General features: G+C 37.5%; 1 protein-coding gene across 2 annotated transcripts in view; it reads right to left on the bottom strand.

Moving 5' to 3' along the window:
* The window catches only part of LOC121426622 (integrin beta-1-A-like), a 100,332-nt gene that overhangs the window by 50,566 nt on the left and 29,763 nt on the right, over positions 1 to 20,003 (bottom strand). The window contains exon 2 of one of the 2 annotated variants that reach the window (XM_041622981.1): positions 19,790 to 19,853. The gene's annotated coding sequence lies outside the window, so the exon portion shown is untranslated. Of the gene's footprint in view, positions 1 to 8,703; positions 8,895 to 19,789; positions 19,854 to 20,003 lie in introns of those variants that run through there. The other variant, XM_041622980.1, reaches the window with a different exon arrangement.

Below are 20,003 nucleotides of genomic sequence, written 5' to 3'. Positions count from 1 at the left end.
GATGAATGTTCTATTGAATAGACAACAACGGTGTTGATAGCATCTAATACGATACATATACCCTAATATCTTGACGAGTATGAAAATGTGCTTCAGAACTAAGAACTAATGATGATACAAATATAGCTAATAGCGGGACCATGGCAGGAACTAGTTGCCCTTCCGGAGTATATTAACCCAAATTTCCTCAATTAGCGAAGTGTGGTGATTGTCCCCCTTTGAAAGGGAATGAGAGGGGTAAATGGGAAACCAGGTGACCTCGGAGATTGGAACTAAAGCACAGCAAGTAAACGACATCGTGACGTCATAACCAAGATCTGAGCCTTTGGCTTTTTAGTTCTGAACATAAATCCTTTATCGGTCCTATGGTCGTATATGATAACGCACAGCAAAATAATATAGAGAGGATGAAAATGTTGGTGATGATGAATGATAATGATGATAAGAAAACAACATAGCAGCAGTAACAACAACAACAATAATAATAATCATTGTTTAACCAGGGTGGACACTAGCTCTTCTTCCAGCTGACCCTGCGTGACATACATGTTGCGTTTTATCATTATACCCTTCCTGCTTAAACAAAATAATAACATAAGGGAGAAGGTGCCATTTCGAAAGTGAAGAATGAAACCCTATATATATATCTGCACCAAACTATTACGTAAAGAAATGTTGGTGATTAAAGAGTCTAGTAAGAATTTAGACATCACAATCTCAAGTCTGTCGACATGATCTATGGATATACCGTAACGTTTTATGGCATGATTTTCGCCCATTCGAAATATATTGTCTTCTAGTTCTAGGCAGCATGCATGGATACCGACTCAAACATAGTCACGTAAGAATGCATACTTTTCTATTATTGCTGGATTATTTTCTACGAACATGAAATTAGAAAGCAAGGGGGTAAAATTCAGGTACCTGTATATAAGGTGACAACTAAATACACTGACATGAAATAGCATGACACTAATCGATTTTGAAAGGGAAAAATACATTTGGACAATTCTGGCTCTTTGGGGGTTGAGGAAATGCTAATGAGATAGTCGGGTCTGTCGGATGCTTACGAGCCGAAGATGAAAACCAGATTGAGGTCCCTCAAAAACTTTGTAAAAATCAACGAAATCAACCCATCCACATCGTCGGGCGACTGGGGAGGAAATCAGGCCAATAAACGCTCACTCCGGCAATGTCTGTCCAATTTCCTTACACCGATCTTTATGAGTGGGGTGACAGATCAGCTCAAATCCCCAGCAATACACCGAGCTCACCAGGGTGCCGAGTCAGATAATTTGTAGGTTTTAATTTATGATTGGTAATTCTTTGGAGAGAAAAATACAACTGAATATGACGATGTGTGAGTCAATGTTATTCGGGACTATTTCCTCATTAGATTTTGTTCGTGTATGCCAAAGGGTTCAGTGATAGACCATGTAGACATACAGCATGGTTTCAATTAACGCAGACTAGTGTCTGTTTACAGTAGCAAAACATTCATCAAGACTTCCCTATAAGTAGAACGACAGTACGAAAACAGAGCTAAAAATGAATCACATTTGTTAACAGTGATACGATTCTCCTCTGAGAATAGTGCAGTTGAAGAAATTGGTCAAGAAATCGACAAAAAGTTATTTTCATTTTGTGTTTAAAAAAAATTACTGGTCAATGTTCAATTTGGTAGTATCAGTACCACTGAATTATAAAGGGAGTGTCAGTAATTGGTCCTAGGAGCCTCAAACACAGACACACAAACACCCTTTCAGTCTGCAAGAATCGCAAACGTAAATTAGGCAAAAGGGCTTGGACCTCGAACCATTATGATCAATTGTCCTCTGACGTAACCGCAATACGCATGACCACAACATATCCATAAATCCCTGGTATTACAAGACAGACACCAAGGTTGATCTCATGTATCCACGTCTCTCTGACTGTTTGTCCAACTGTCCGAATGGCCTCAAACATTTATATAATATGATCATGATAACTTATGACGATGATATTCATACTTATAATCTACGGGATTACTACACACAATACTATTATTAATCCGTTCCGCCAAACACCTGCTGGCAAGCATTACGACCATAGATCATATCCATAGATCATAGTCTGCACCACTTTGAGCCATTCTGTACATAATTCTTTTTACGTGTGTGTGAGTGCGTGAGGGTGCCTGCGCGCGTGTGTATGCGGGGGAGGGGGCTGCATCAAAAGGCACTTGTGTTTCATGTTTATTGTTTTATTCCTTCCCATTCCAATATGTTTGACTCCCCATATACCTTGCCCGATCTTCATCTCGATCTGTCTTTGTATTCTCTTAATATGTTCATGTATCTAAATTCCATGCCTCAATTTCCTTTCATTACCATTGTTAATAGTTTAGGTAATTGCTTTACGATAATGCGAGAGCTACCAATAGGGGGATATGGAAATCAAGCGATTATTGCACTAGTCTCATTTGGTTAACATTTGACTATGAATCTATAAAAAAAAAGCTGAGCAAAAATACACGAGCGATAAAAATGGAAATGTATTTTTCTTTGGTTAACTCATGGACCCATTTGTAATAGGCCCATGGTTAAATTGATTTTACTATGACTAAACGAACGAGGGAAGTGGAATCGCATATGAATTTTAACAGTATTGATTATCTGCAGCTACAACTTTCTCTTACTATGACTAAAGCGAGGATGCCGAAATTTCGCTCGAGTATACCACTCCGACATGTGTATCACCCCCAATGTAAAGAACATCGTCTTCGAACCTGCCAGCTCTCTAAACATTCAATAAAAAATAAATCGAATGGCTGCTACAGAGATGACTAAATGCAAACAATGAGTTAGGGTATCCCCTCGACACGGTAGTCTCTGACTGACTTCCCTTTTTTCTCTTCTTTTTTTTTTTACTCTCAGCAGGAGTAAGTTGGATGGGTTCTGGAGGGATAAATGGAGGGACAGGCCTAGAAGGAGCCACAGATACGGGACAAAATGGTGTAAAGTGAAAAGAATGGAGATGAAATACCGTGAAATAAATAGAAGCACAGCTTGTTAAGGCTAGGGTTATACTAAAACTGAATTCTCCCGAATAAATTTGTACCGATTTTGCGCGAATCCAGCCTGATTCGGATGGTTTCGGTGGATTACAATTTTCTCGCATTCGCGGAGGGAGAACAGAATACTCCCGAAAGCACCCGAATACGTGTATTCGGATTAATTCGCGGCTGATTCGGTCGCGGTGTAACCCTAGCTTAAGCAAAAGGCATGATTCGTTTCGATAGTAAGAAGACGGGGGGGGGGGGATGTAGGATGAATTTTACATGGTAAAGGAGGAAAAGGAAAGGTGAAACAATGCCACAATATTGTAGCAGCATTTCAGAGGAACCACGTGACGAAAACTGAAAAGGGATTTTAAGGAAAAACACTGCAATAACAATTATTAAAAAAAAAATTTTAATTACTTTTCGAAAAAGGAAGGTTTTATAATGAAAATATTTAAAAAAGAATAAATGATATTGGATAGGATCAAGAGTGAAAGTATCATTGTAATCACGTGACTTGGCATTGAACCTACAGACACTCATAGGTTATCCATTACCTCCTTGATGTTTGCTTCTGATCTTGACTCGTGCGCCCTCAGGCATATGACTAAGATTGTTTACAGAGAAAAAAAACCCGCGCCAAAAACTGGTAAAACATCCTCATCTTCAATCGCTCGACGACCTCGGTGGAACCCCTCCCGATGGCGAAATGAGAATGGCAAGGAATCGAAGCAAGAGGCCAAAACAGCAAAATGGAAGTGGAATGAATCTCTGGGGAATCACATTTGTCTATGGGGCTACCACAGATCGCTCATGAATACGCGCACGCTCTAATTCAAACTTTTATCTTTAAGTTACCCCCCCCAACAAAAAAGCCCCTCTGATCTTTCAAGTACTGCGTCAGTGTCTGAAGTTTAAAAAAAAACGAGATCTAGGACTAGATTATAAGGTTGACATCTGTCTCGAAAGGCGATGTCTGATTGTCTGGGTGCTCTTCGATTCGCAGGCTAAACTGACATCTAGTCTGCAATTCAAGCTCCACAATTTTTTTACGTACCACCTTTACACAAGTGTTGATAACACAAGATGACATATCCGTCCATTCGTTATTCCCCATTCCAAGTTAATCATCACTTCGCATCTAATAGATAAATGAGGATTGAGGTCAGTTGAGCAAAGCTCTAATTTTTCGAATTTGCTTTTGTAAAAGTTTGTCGTACATCTACGGTAGATGTCAACATAGTAGGCCTACATTTACACATGCGATAAACGATGAATAACCATTACTTCGACTATCATTGAATCCATCTAATCTATGGGGACGGCATGAAGTCAAGAGAAGTGCATGCAGTATAGATAATCGTGACACATTAATAAAATTTGTTCGCAGCTTTAAACATCCTGAAAATCACCGATTGTGCCATACTAATACAATGCCATAATTTACAGAATAATTTACAACACGATGACAGTTCTTCCCAGTCCGAGGAAAGCTATGATATCCATATAAGAAAGGATGATGAAAACGTCAAGGTAAGAATTTCTTTTTCTTTTATATCACACTGTCTGCATCCTTTGGTATCAACAGGGATTACAGGCGACCGACGACGTTCTGCCTACTCAACCCCCCCCCCACTCCCCGTCACTCCAGCTACCCACCTGCTCTAATAGTACCTGATAAATCATGTAAATTGGTTTCAAGATACATGCTCTTGGCATTGTTGATGATGGGAGGACTAGAATTAATTTTCAGGATCCATTAGATGGCGTTTCAATGGGCTTTGTCCTCGTGTCCCCGTCATCCTCCTCGTCTACAGAATCGCGGTGAAAGGGAAAATCGGTTCTGGTTTGAAATGTGGCTTTATTCCTTCATGTCTTGAATGATTGGTCTAGGAAAAAACATTGCAAAAAATACATGTATGGTCTTTTGTGAGCACTCACACTCAATATAATTATCTCGAAGTTAACCAAACTCTCATGCCACATATTAAATGTATCCAGTCCCACACATTCATTCCTGTGTGAGTGTCAACTAGGCATTAAATAAATAAAATGAAATGAATATATATCTTTTAATCATGATTCCTAGAAAAAATGCTATATTTTTCAAATGTATAGTATATAATCAGTGATTCAAATCTATACCCCCAAGTGAATCTCTTCGCTTATTTGATCGAGCTTCCAGATGCCGATGTTATCTTTAATCCAGACGTTTCCTTGTTCTTGCAGTGATCCATGGGCCTTCAGCGAGCGCGCGCTCAGTCTTTCACCAAAGCCCCCGGGGGCTCATGGACGCGTGTAAGCGGGGGTTTCTAAGGGACTGGGTACACCAGACAAAAGCAGTTTGCTTATATACTTGAGAAACATTCATCAAAGATTGATCAAGATGAAATCAAAGCGTAAACAACATGGAAGAGTACAGAGGGGCCATTCGGCGGAACGTGCACCAGACAGGCTATGCACGTGCATTCGTCATGAACCATTCAGCACAATTGTGAGTAACAAAGTTAACGAATCGGGTAGATTATAAGAAAAATCACCCAGCTTCAATTTAACACCAAGTTTATATTTCTAAAAAAAACATCCTACTGTCTCTCAACATGCTGAATGGGTTAAAATGACAAAACTATATATCGTAATTTATCCTTGTATGAAACCTGATGCATTTGAAATATTATACACATGTTGATAATAAAAAACAGCATCGACTTTTACCAGGCATGTTAGTGCATCGAAATTTTATCATCTACATGTATATAGGCGGTATATCGAATTTACCTGTATAATTGGTGTCCGCAATCAATATAATGCTTGTACGAAAATTCAAATGAATGGGGGAGAGGGTGATAAGTCCCCATTGTATACATTGTATATATGCTACCCCAAAGCATGCATATACATGAATATCAATTCTTAAGACGAAATGGGTATGATTTTTCAATGTTATGCATTTCTTTTCCCCTGTTGTTCTTACTGTTTCCGTTCCACACAGGTTAAACACTTATTGATGTTTTGATCGACCTAATTCTATATCGCCACTCGGATCATAGGTCCATGCTCAGATCAACCTAATTCCATATCGCCATTCATTTATGTTTCTTGTTACTTTTGCAAGGTCGAATGGAGTTCACTCTTTACTATGTATTGACTGGCTGTTTCATATGTATTTTTTTATCCATAAATAAATATTTTGTATATTTGCGTTTTTTGTCAATTTATATGTCTTTGAATTTTTTTTACCTTGTTCTAGCATTTGCAATTCAGCCTTTGGCTGCAACGAATGTATTTTGATGTATCAATAACGAACATTATTATTATTATTCATGTCATAACTGTGCCTTATATTCTGCTATTCCCATCAGTCTTCAAAATACTTTTCGAGCTCAAATGCAACTTTTCTTAACAGAAAGACACTTGAAATCTGAAGATCACTGAAACTACATCGCTTTCTGACGAAAGTGTCAAGTATCTTCAGTTCTCACGGATCGCGCTATTCCCCCACGGCTTTCCCACAAAAGCCAACTCCCGAGAAAAGAATCAAACCCGATTTTCAAATGTGTAAGCAAATATAACCGGCATTTGATATTCATGAGGTTTACCCACAATTCCACAGATTCATCATCTTGAACGATAGGAGCCCCCGCGGGACAGGCCTGCTAAATCTTGCAGAACCAACTGAAACCCATTAACAGGAAATATTATTCGAGAATGCTCGTTATGAACACTTACGGAACGGACTCATCGAAGTTAATGATAAGGAGCGAAAGTCATTATAGACCACAGTATACAGCATTTATGATTGATAGTGATGTTAGTTTAGGAGTCTTCACGCAGACTTTGACTCCGGTACGTGTGGATAACCGGTCGCGTTGGTGTCCTCGGTCACACTAAATATGACACCTCCCGATAGCGTGGTTCTTCACGATCCGTACTGTTAATAAACGGCGTGTTCGATTATCCGTTCGTCTCATAAGTGTAACCGATACATGTGAATTAGCATGGATCTAGCTCTAGCCACGTCGGCCATGTCGACGAGCAACTGACAGGGTGGAACACCGTGCGGATATTTTGTCTCCATCATCTCTCTTGTAATGGCCTGCAAATTACGTAACAATATCCGTAAGCAAAGGGGCTACTGCATTTTGTATTTATATATTCTAGGCCTATAGACTTGGCATCATTAGGGAGGGGGTGCCAATGTTTTGCCTATGATTGGATAGGATATGGTATACTAGAAACACCTGTTATTTCTATTTAAAAAAATACAAACGCAAGACGTAGTCACTCACACAGGCACATATGCCCATAACACTCACTCCTGATAATGAAATCGTATAATTTCAATGGCCCTTTTAATTTATTTTACTGTCAATCGACAAAATGAAACATGGCGCTAGATGTGAGGTGCTCAAGTGTCGGTGTCGGATGAACCGCTCCATCCACATAATAACCCCAATTTTACTATGTTGCTTAATAGATTCGTGTCGCTTATTTATCCACCCACCCTGTTAAAACGATAATCAACCATCTTATAACGGAAACACGCAGGAAAGTGCTATGTCCTGTTTCCCTATTGCCCTTCCTGACTAGAAAAAAGACCTGTCATGTTAGCTAATTTATCTGCGGACATCTGATATGTAGGCCCAAGTGTTCAATCATGTATAGGCCAGTAGAGTTGATTCACAACATTGCATGAATATGGTCAGAAAGATATTAAAAATAACACGCATTTTGTCTGGACAAGTACCATCCTTTCCATAACGCTTTCATAATCGTAATACCTACACCGCAATATTTAGCATATACGTCCTAATCGGGCGCACAGCGCAATCACAATAATTATGCATTCATGCTAAAATCGGCGCTGTGCATTATCTTTACCCATTTTGAGTGATGATTTGATATTACACATTCATATCAAAAAGACAAATCTTCTCACAATTTGCTAGAAGAAAATGATTGACGGGGATATTGAAGTTTCGAACGAGAATTTGAGGAGTTGAATGAAAATGGCTAGGCCGTAAATGCGCTTCGATATATGCCTATAAAGTTTCACACTTATCATATTGTATTCACTAAATATACTGGCACTCTTGCCGATCAAAAAACTATCAAATAACAAGGTGAGAAGATTGTCGGAGAAATTCACTTCTTTTTGAAGAATCTCTTTGCCTGCTGCGGAACAATACTTCTATTGTAATATGTGATAAGACAAATCATATACCTATCACCACAAAAGGAGTCTAATTTGATAAATTATTTTACGGTGAATCGTAGATTTATAATTGTGACCAAACAAAATGTATCGAGAGATACCATTTTAACTGTAGTTTAAAGGGCTCTGATATGCTGAAGGATTGTTATAATATTATGCCAACCTAAACAACTATGCTTTATGGTATTATCGCATGTAATTACATTCAGAACTAAATGTAGGTGTTATGTATACATTATACATAATGCCTATATTTAGTTCTGAATGTAATCACATGCGATAAAAATACCATCATAGGCTGTATAACTATTTACCATACTAATATCTGACTTCCCCATTCATTAAAGAGTCAAACGACATAATCAACAACACATGTGAAAACAAATAGATCTACTCCCACAGTTACAAACATTATATGCCTTCGCTTTGTTATAAGTTTACTCACTGAACAATAGCACGATATCCTGCAAACAGTTTTAAATTCCAAATTATAATATCCGTGATTGGTGGTCAGTCCGTAAAAAAACAGGGAAACGTGTATTAACGATGAGGAGTTGCCGGTAAATGAGCTTCCCGAATGCAACCGCTGATCCACCAAATACATGTTGTACGTGCATAATGCGTTCTGCGGGAGAAGTGGAAAGCGTCCGTCGCGCGCGTGTCGATATTTAGTGAAAGTATATATGCATTAGAGTATCGCATGGTTCGTGAAGCTGTCTGCTAATTTTTGTGATCTTTCTTGAGAGCTGCCTGATTATAGAACAAGGTCGCGGATTACACAGGCATTACAGAGGACGATGACAGCAAGAAAGCCTCTCTTTTTTATTCGGAAGTGGCAAGGATGAGCTTCGCGGCATGCTAAATTATAACTTCCAATAAGAACAAAATATTTAACGCTCCTTACATACAGCCTCTAACTCCAAATAGGGCCTATATGCAATGATATGGTCTCAATTACATTAACATAATCCGGGAATATAATAGACCGCTCTACAATGATATTGTAGCTAGCTGACGATGTTCATTACAACGTTGCGTCAATTTGTCTTTTGAAATGAATTGTCTTTATAAAGTATTTCACTAAGACGGTGATACTTGATTTTCATTCACTTTAAGCAAGTTGCAATATTTTAAATTTTGTTTCAGAGCAATTACCTAAAACCGAAGAACATATTGTGCATAATACCATATGCATGTACATGCAAATATTCCATTTGCATAAACTAGCCAGCAGATTAGGCCTATTTGTTTCTTAAAGAGAACAAAAATACGCACGCACTCCAACAAGACTAATTTAAATGGGGAGGTTATTTAGACTACTTTTCCATCGTATGTATAGTATGGTGTGCATAGAAATACTATAATTCGATTTAAACGTCATTAAAACTTTCTAATTAAACCCTGAAGCATATCAAAGCTTTTCTGTGGGCTTTGATATGTTCCTCAACGAATGTGAAATGGAAATAAAGAACATAAGGTTGCTAACAAATGTACTAGGCCTACATTCCCTATTCAACAACTTCTCTTCTCCCTCCCCTTACCCCCTGTAAAACCAAACTCAGGATATCAGTCCTTTCCGGCATTGCGAAAAGAATGCATTGTGTGCAGTGGTCAGTGGACGTTGCCCCTAATTAAAACATTTATCATGGCTTATTAGAGTGCAATCATGAAGGCATACATGTATTAATTTATCTTCTGAAACACATACGAACACACACCTAAAGGATAATTAAGTTTCCATGACGGCCCTCTTTTTAGAGGAATTTCATAATACAGTGACCAATAACTTGGACATGTTGGATGAATAAAACGTTTTCTTTGCCACTCATTTTTTGTTGTATCAGATAGTAATAACAATTCAGCGAAAACTAATTCAAATTTAAACATTTCCTGAGTTTTTTACTTCTTTATTTGATTTAAACTTTCCTTTCACATGGAACCCTATTTTTAAACAAAAGAATATGTTATACTGTACATAGGCAAGGGAAACATAGGCTACAAATACAACCTAACTTTGCTGGTAGCCTGCATGCTTGGGTTTAAAGAGCAAGAAAGTATAGGAGCACGAGAGTGTTTGCCTTAAAACATCTAAAATGAACCAGGTACTACTAATGGAAATCGCTCTCCATAAACATGATAAAAAACTACGTACGTCAATAGCTCTCCCCTTTATCCTGAATTGATGGATCTGGAAATTAGGCTAATTAAGTCAATTAATTAAGAGCGCTAACATACGATAGAACCGTTGCACGGCCAAGCCAAAGCAATCACGTGAGTTGTGTTTAGGGTAAATATGTAAATATTGAATGTGTTATTACACCACACATGAGTTGAGTTTGGGGCAATACCAGCATAACTAAATACACACAATAAGCCAAGTTCACATGCACGAGACGCCAACAGATATGAACATGATGAATGTGTGCGTTATCGCGCGTTTAAACTGTTAAAAATGAGGATTGCATTAGCAATTAAAGGAGATAGTCATTGCTTCGCAATGTAACTGGTGAATTAAACTGATATAATATTGTTGGTACAGTGCATGTGACTGTTTGCACTCCGATGTACAATGTGTATGACAAGAGTTAGGGTTTATCTTTCCTCATAGTGTCCAATAATATTTACCATCGCCCCTTGTTTTTACCATCACTGTGTTATCGTAAAATGATGAACGACAATGGAATAAAGCAAATGAGAGAATCTGAAAGAAACAAAATGTCGTACGCACCACATGCATGACATATACCAAAGCTGTAAAAGACATTTGAAAGTATTCGCCATGGTAAACATTACCTAAGTCCTTCAATTAATGAGTTATCCTCTCTACACAATATTATCTTGATTATTCATTACCAGGGCGCGTGTACCCATGTGCAGTATAATCTATCAAATTACAGTCGTGGAATCTTATCGCTAATTACAGGTGCACTTAAATCACATTTTATCACTAATAAAGAGCAGCAGTTCGTCACCACAAAATCGTGTCTTATCTCATTCTACAACAGAGGCGAGCTACCGCTACCGGAAAGTAGTCACAGCAGTTCGATGAGTTACGCAGATAGTCTGTCGATAGAATAGCCTTTTTTATATTCATCTCCTTATCGTTAGTTCAGATAATGTGAAAAAGTATATCGGAGGACCTTCTCTGGAATTCTGTAGCTGTTTCCACATGAACTACTTTTCCATAAACATAGATATCTAGGGATGAAATGGACTGACACCCAATAGATAGAATGAAAGAAAAATGGATAAATGGCGTGAATCAAATCAAAGTAGGCCTATGCATCTCTGTAAAATACAGTATTTTTCAATTTCATGACCTAGTGCATCGTAATTATGGTTTATCCAATTCATTATATATTTATCTTACTATCTACTATTTACTTTGTAATATCAGTTTAATATCGGAAAAAGGCCGGCGTACAGGTAGTTTTATAAGAACAACTTTGTTTTCCTCCTTTATAGCATGACACGAGGACGGATTTTTTTGTCAACCCACGGCCCATCTTCATTATTGTTCCTTTCTTTCCTTGGAATTTTATCTTCCTTGTTTTATTCATTTTATATCACATGAAAAATCATACAGTTTAAATAATATTCAAAATAAAATGGAAACTGTAGGGTCCCTTAATTTACCCTAACACTTATTTTAAGGACAAGTCCACGTCAGTCAAAATTTGATCGAATAAACAGAAAATATCAAAGAAGTCTGCATCAAGTCAACATTTTACTTGGGTGGATTTGACCTTGAAGCTTTTAGTTATTTTGTTTAAAAGTGATGTATGAAGCAATGGCTGATTAATTGCTATTTCACATAACTTGCGAATCATTGTCGGCTACATTCAATTCGAAATATAAAGTCAGTATAACGTCTAATCATCTAGTAAAATCGCCTAGAAACAGTTGACATTTTGTTCAAAGTCGAAAAGGGCATTGGAACTTAACATGATGTGAGGAAGACATGAATGACGCGGATCCTGTTCTACTGAATAATGTCCTTTTTGATCCTGAATATCGGGTGACAACCGGGAACTAATGGACAACCGTTTCCTTCAGCACAATAATCTTCAACAATGGCAGAACATCTCTAGCTACGTGTCTTTGATGTAACTGATTGACATTCCAGGAACTGTCAATAACTAGAATTCTAAATAAAGGGGAACAAAGAGTAAAATTTGACGGCAATGACTTCTATTTCAATATAAATGAAAACTGACACAGAATACGAGTTTAATTGGCAGGGCATCAAAGTGGCATTAGCCATCAACAGCGCTCGCAATTGATTGCTGATTTCCGCTTGTCTTTCTCTAAACAGAGTTCACTTTGAAAGGACAGTCACTCTATGAAAGTCACTTGAGCACACTTTAACTATTTCAATGCCATCATGTGTCCTCATTAATTCTTAGCTTCTAAATATCCACGGTATTCACGGAGATATCAACGCAGTTTGTATATTTCCATGGTAATATCAAAGCGCCGAAAATGTGCAAAATTTCTAAACAATTACACTAAACAGATATACATAGATACACCAACGATTTCCTGAATTCATATTTGCTTAACAACTTTATAACAGCTCACACCATAGATCCACATCATGGGGAGCATTTCATTGTTGTCCATTGTTTTTTTTAAGACATTTAAAAATTAGAAACTGCAAGATTTTTGTTTCCATTTTCTTATTTTCCTCCCTACATACCACGATACTTTGGATGTAGATGACCCTACATGGTTAAATGTCTGGAATAGAACGTTCCATTCAAAAAGTTAACTGTCTGAAGGGTAACCAAGGAGAACTCCTTGGGGTAACGTCCTCAAAGAAACTCCACACAGAGCGATTATCTTGCCATAGGCTAATATGGTTGGTTCTTTTTCAGTCGATCTTGTTAAAATGTAATGGTGGCCATTTAGATCAATATCGCAAATAGGAACACCTGAATCATGGTGTTATTGACTAACCCTATGGATTTGTTTCTTCGCTAACTATGTTGGTTTAGATATCGTAAATAATGGCAGCGAATCATTCATCGTTCTATCTAGCATGCTGGTTGAATGCAAACGTACACAGGAACAGAACCAGGGACCAATTTGAGTATGGAGACAGTGATAATAATAATAATTTAGGCGACAGTTCTTGTATAGCGCATAACACATTATGAATAGCGTCTCTATGCACTTCCAAATTAGGACTTGGATATTATTACCCTGGCTGTAGCTCGAGCAGCTTTATGCGCTCGGCATTTCAAGGAATACATCCTGCCAGGTACTCATTCACCTCACCTGGGTTGAGTGCAGCACAATGTGGATAAATTTCTTGCTGAAGGAAATTACGCCATGACTGGGATTTGAAACAACGGCCCTCTGTTTCAAAGTCAAAGATAGAAGTTCAGATCCCCATGATTTGAGAACTCTTTGGATCTTGGGGTGATCATTGATAGGTTCCTGGGGTGATGCACTGCTGATCAAAGAAAACAATTCACTCTTTGTTTCGACTTCTTACACAGCCGTCGCCTACTTGCTTCCTGAGCTACATGGCAGTCGGTGGGTTAATCCATCCCATTCCTGATTCATTGACTTTGGCAAAGTGGACAAGATGGGTTCTATACACCGGAGAGCAATGACCCTCACTTCCAGTGCGCTATCAGAGCAATTAATTACTATCACTGCTACTACCCCCCATGGGGAGGTTAAACAATGATGATTAATATCATTGCACTATTGTCTCCACTACCCGTCACTGTGAACATTACTCAACGTGTGTATTCGTTGTATTTATGACGATGAGGCGACGCGTGTCCCCACCTGTTGCGTAAAAGTCATACTTTATCCTTTACTTTCCATGTATGCCGACAGTTTCATTTGAAGTACATTTAAGTACATTTTCACTGAAGTACATTTCTAAGTAAGTCATAAGATCATTTATTTATTTTGATATCCGTAAGCTAAAACCTTTGAAATGTAAGATCAGCAAAATTATTTCTTGTAAAATGCCACTATCCATCATGTCCATGATAAAGGAAAAGGGGAAGCGTTACATTCAAACAATGATCAGTTGTTTTTTTTATTTGAATACAAGAAATGTGTTTCTCGATGGACCATCTACTTTTCAGTCATCATGAGTGTCTGATTAGATTATTAAATTTGAAGTATTTCAACAAGATCTTTTTTTCTCCAAATTCCATCAAAGGGGTGTTCCGGGCTGAACATATTTAAATCTAAATAAATTTAGTAAAATTCACAGAGCAAAATGCTGAAGAATTCATCGGATAACAAATAACGAAGTTATTGAATTTTAAAGTTTATTAATATTTTGTAAAAAATATTAAAAAAACCCAGTTATATGCACATCATCATGAATATTCATTAGGTGGACTGATGATGTCACATCCACACTTTCATTGTTCTTATGCTATTTATATAACATGAAATAATAAATGTTTCATTTATTTCATACATGTGTAAATTATGTGTCTCCATTATGATGAAATAAGTTGTGGCATGACTAATGCACTTAATCAGCTGTCAATCCAATCGTTTTAGTGCTTGGTAGAAAGAAAATGAATAAACCTATGTCATATAATAAAATACAAAAGAACAAGTGGGGATATGACATCATCAGCCAACCTAATGAATATTAATAAAGACATGCCTAGAACTGTTTCACCGGAAAAATATAATCTTTAAAATTCAATAACTTCGTTATTTGTTATCCGATTTTGATCAAGTTTTTAGCATTTTGCTTTGTCAATTTTACTCTATGTAATGAGATATAAATATCTCCAGCCTGGACCATCCCTTTATTCGGAGAAAAATACAGAAAATTCTTGAACTGCTTACTGAAACGATGTGACTCATTTTCTTCACGCTCCTTCAATTTCTACCTCCTTCACATTATTTCAGGAAAACAGATTCCAAGAAAACAGAAGAATCCAACAAAATAATGTAAAGGAAGCAACTGCCCTACCGCACACAGGTGATTCAGATTGAATATAAAGAGATCGGAGATGAGCCAGGCAAACACAATTTTCTTCTTTTTTTTCCTAAATCGGTATTTGTCTCTTGGAGAAAAACGAGCATTTGTAAAACATTTATTCATTCATTGTGTTTTATTTAGGTATTTTTTGATTGAAAATATCTAAAATAAATATAGGCTTTGAGATAAATTCGCAGCTCACAACGAAGGTAAAGTAAATAGATACTCGGTACTTATCATTATCAGAAATTGCTTTTATTAACTCATTTACAATGATCATTTTATCATAATGTAGTTAAATTCCAGCTCCGTCATTGCCCGACATTGCACCAACCCCAACAAACACACACACACGACACACGTCCTAGGGAAATATAACTGATATTGGTTTGTATGCACCTGTTGCTATCTACCTGAGGGTTGACACATCTTCACGTGTCCAGGATACACCATAGGACCTAAGGGATTACCCCATGATATTGAATTGCCTTCCCCCACCACTGATGACTTATTAGTCTCCTCTCAAGGCTCATTTGCGACAACCTCAGAACTATTTCAGATACTTTTTTTGGGGGGGGACAAATTAGTATAGATGCCTGTTGTTTAGCATCTTTGATACAATTGTCTGAATTTATTTGAATTTTTCACTTGTCAAAAAATCCTTAGTGCGTATAATCAAGTTAATTATTTCGAATTGCACAGAAGCAAAATATATCTTAATAGAGTGTACCTTTAAGAAATATACAAATAAAGTGTATGTAGCACTTAATCATGCATTATTTGCAATGAATGTGTCTCAATAGCTACATATAAGGTTTTAAAATGTTTGAGATTCTTCGCAACTCATGATTACAATCGGGTCATATCGGATCATATTTCATTTCAGTCTCGGAGGAGACTAGCTATATAAACAAACCATATAGGAAATTATCCTAAACCTGGCAAAGACTGTTAGGGGTCCACAGGGACATACTTCTTTTTATACTTTCTCCATTTTACTCTTTCTAAGCGAGAGGATCTCGACGTCCTCTCTTAGCGGTTATCTTCCCTCTAAATCACTCTCTGAAATTAATTTTCTTAATGAAAGACGTAAAACCCCAGCAGACGGGTCGCAAGAAGCAATTTGTCAGAAGTAATTTGCGAGCGTTCACCTGAGTATTAAAGCACCCTCAAGGCAACAGGTTTAAAACTAGATTTTTTTTAGCTTGGTTATGCTACAGACAAACCACAAAAATTATTCTAAACCGATCTAATATGTGATCTAAAATAAAGCAGTAACTTTAATCGGTCAGAAGTTGACCGATTTCATTTATTTTTTTAATAAATGAAATCCTCTGTCTTTGTGTATATATCTTGATAATGTAGGCCTGGATAAACCAACACTAACAAATGTGGTGTTGTAGTTAAGGGGAGTACAGTTGTCGGACAGATGAACAACAATGTATGAGCTCCTGAAAATTCCAACGACCAGAACTAAACTGTAGTATTCTTCGTAATCTTACAAACTGAAGCGTAATTGGCCATGTACGATATCCAAATTATCCAACTATTGCCTTAAAATGACCCTAAACTTTCGTACAGTATTTACCTTTCGATCCCCAGATATCCAGCTTCGGATATCCGTCTGGATATATGTGATTAATGGTATTCTTTTATATATTAACCTGCTTATAGTATACAGGTAGAACCAAATGAAACTAACGTTTCAGAATGATCAGCCTACTCTTGGCAGATTGTCTGACTCTCGGGTGACTTTGACCTTTCAAATATATTTCATTTTTATTTCTTTAATGTCATCTCCATTTCTTTCCTTCCCCCCTCTCTCTCTCTCACTTCTTTCTTTCTTTCTTTCTCTTTCTCTTTTTTCTCTCTCTCTTTCTTTCTTTCTTTCTTTATTTAGTTAGTTTTTTGTTTGTTTCTTTCTTTATTTGTTTATTTATTTATTCTATTCTCCCTTGCTTTCGATCTTACGTCCTTTCTGTCATTTATTCTTTCATTCTTTCATTTCTCTCTGTCTTTTCTCACTGTCCTTCATATTATTTATTTTTGTATTACAAAGTCTACTGCCTTATAATATATCTACTTTTTGTTAAGTAAACGTGATTAAATTTAGATAAGATTAATGAGAACTTCGGGTTATTCACTGACAGAATTAATGTTTTAGCGACGAATGTCAATGAAAGCTTTTCAAGGGACGTAGATCTTGATTTAAATGTCAAATCATTAGCGGCCTTTTTCCCCTACAGAATTAGGTGAAAATGAATCACACGGAAGAGACTTAATGCGTGTACAAGTCAAAAGCTTGTCGGAACTCCGGTCCAAATTCAGAAGATTTTCAGGTGAAAGCTTCAGACACGCAAAACTGTGCCTGGGGTTACGGGGATACGCCTGAAGTAAGCCGACATTATTTGATTCCGATCAGCCAGACGTGGCCTGGTTTTTTAGTGGCTTATGAAATCAAAGACAAAATAGTTTTAGATCAATATTGTCTCAATCAGCACTTGTTCAGGTTGAAAGGTTTATTTAGAAATTCATTCACCAGATTTATACTTGTTATCAAAAATAGCATACATTTAGTTCCATAAAATTCGAACTCCTTAGTCTAACTTCACGATCTTTTTCTATTCTTAAGAGCTTCCAACACTGTCCCCATCTTTATCCTATCTTCGTAACTTTAAAAAGTGTAAATACTATCTATATTTCATTTTATGAAAACGGGGGGGGGGGTAGAAAATTCGACTTGAAATTGTTATACGCGCACGTACCCACATTCAGCCTGCATAATGATAATGTTGTAAGATGGGTAAAAAAGTCGGGATCCGTCCTGGTGCTGTCTTTCAATGTATGCAGTTTGCCGCATTTTGCCTCCTCCACAGACATGACAGAGGAAGATTGAATAAATGTTGGCATTCAAACTACAAACAAGCTGTACTAAAATAGTATATGCACTACCGAACGCACCTTATAAAAGGCAGGGTCCTCGATATTTGTTACGGGTTGGGCGAAAATAAATAATTCTTATCAATACTCAATGTTCAGTTGAATTCCGCATTAAGAAATTCCATAAGGATCTGATATTGATTTCAGACTGTGTATGGGCAACGGACTGGTAGCTAAAATACACAGAATATGTAGAATGATTTCCATAAGGAAACTGCACCGTGTTTTGGCCCTCTGAAACAGGGCCCCAATGCAACCTTTAACAAGGAAAGCTGAAACAACATTCCAATAGATTCACCATGAAGATGCACTTTACACACATAAAAACAGAATCCTCATATCTCGGCAGTTTTCACTCTCCGCAAAATGCACTTTTGGGGGATTTTACTGATTCAACAACAACATCATCTGTCAAGGAAGAGCGGCACGGTGACCCAAATTGATGACGGCGATCGATTTCGATCATCCTCCCACTCGCTTTCTCTGCATAGCGACATCGATACGGGCTTTGACGCGGAACGACGAAAACATGACCCGGACAACGACGCCGCCGCGAGGCAGGTAAAACAGTACGAGGTAAAACCACCGAAGATGCACTCTGCGATGACGTCTGCTATCGTCAAGGCGCCTCTAAATGTGAGCCGAGGCTGTTATTTGTTTCACATAATTTGATGAAAATGGTATGATATTTTATGTAACGAACCATCTCGAAGCATCTAAATGCCATAATTACTACCACTGCTGGTCTGCTTTAAATTACTCTCACTTTTAAAATAGAAAATAATATTGTTTAAAACCAAATAAAAACTATTGAAGGAGCGACACCACCAGTACCACCTTCACGGACAAAGATGTCGTCGATGTCACTGCCATTGCCACCATCGTTTACAATCATTCATTCGTCAACATCATAATCACACGTACTTCACTGTCATCAACGGGCATCAACGTGAAACATTAATCATCAGGCATGGTCAACATGATAATCAACATCATCGTCGTTATTATCGTCATCAACACCACCACCACCACCATCACCATTACTATTATCACCATCGTCATTATCATTATCATCATCATAATCATCAGCATTTTCAACATTATCCTGTCAAGGTTTAGTCGGCTCGAACAGCCATTTACAAAGGCACCTTATGAACGGGAGTAAATACTAATAGAGAAAGTGTATTGACAGAATATGTCGCATGCAGGCGATCACACCACGCATTTTTTCACCAGACCATTATCGATTTTATTGCTTAAACCTGTCAGTTCTCTGGGGCGATAGACGGACATGAAAGGGGAAAAGTTCGATAGGCAAGGAGTAAATGAGATGGATGCCATGTTTGATTAGCTTGGTGAGGCCTGCCAATGATAACAAGACATCTACACCAATCGCGATAGCATCTATCGACTATTGTTTCAAATAACCAAAATTTATCATGTGTACAAGAATCTTGAAGATGGAGGTGTGTAGAGAAGGATATTCGGAATATTGGCATCATAAAATGTGAGGACAATGAACCTTTATTCAGTTTCAGAAAATCTGTAAAAAAAACGTGTAACACATACAAATGGAATAATGTTCCATCTGTCTTCTATCACTTTTTAATTTACATACCGTTCAACTAGCAGCCTGGAAGCAGTAAGGGACAGAGCTGGCGATATCTCTTGACAGCAAGAACCTGTTCGGTTGAACAATGAAAAAAGAGATAAAACATTAATACTGAATAGAAAAACTACCTAGAAGTGAAACAAATTTAAATTAATTAGGCCTAGCTAGACACGTTAGATATGTTTCTTAGATTCTCACATCATGTTGAAGTCATGGCGAA

The sequence above is a fragment of the Lytechinus variegatus genome, chromosome 13 (genome assembly GCF_018143015.1).
Source record: "Lytechinus variegatus isolate NC3 chromosome 13, Lvar_3.0, whole genome shotgun sequence".
NCBI classification, from domain to species: domain Eukaryota; kingdom Metazoa; phylum Echinodermata; class Echinoidea; order Temnopleuroida; family Toxopneustidae; genus Lytechinus; species Lytechinus variegatus.
Note: the sequence above shows the minus strand (reverse complement) of the source record. Positions and strands in the feature narration are given on the sequence as shown.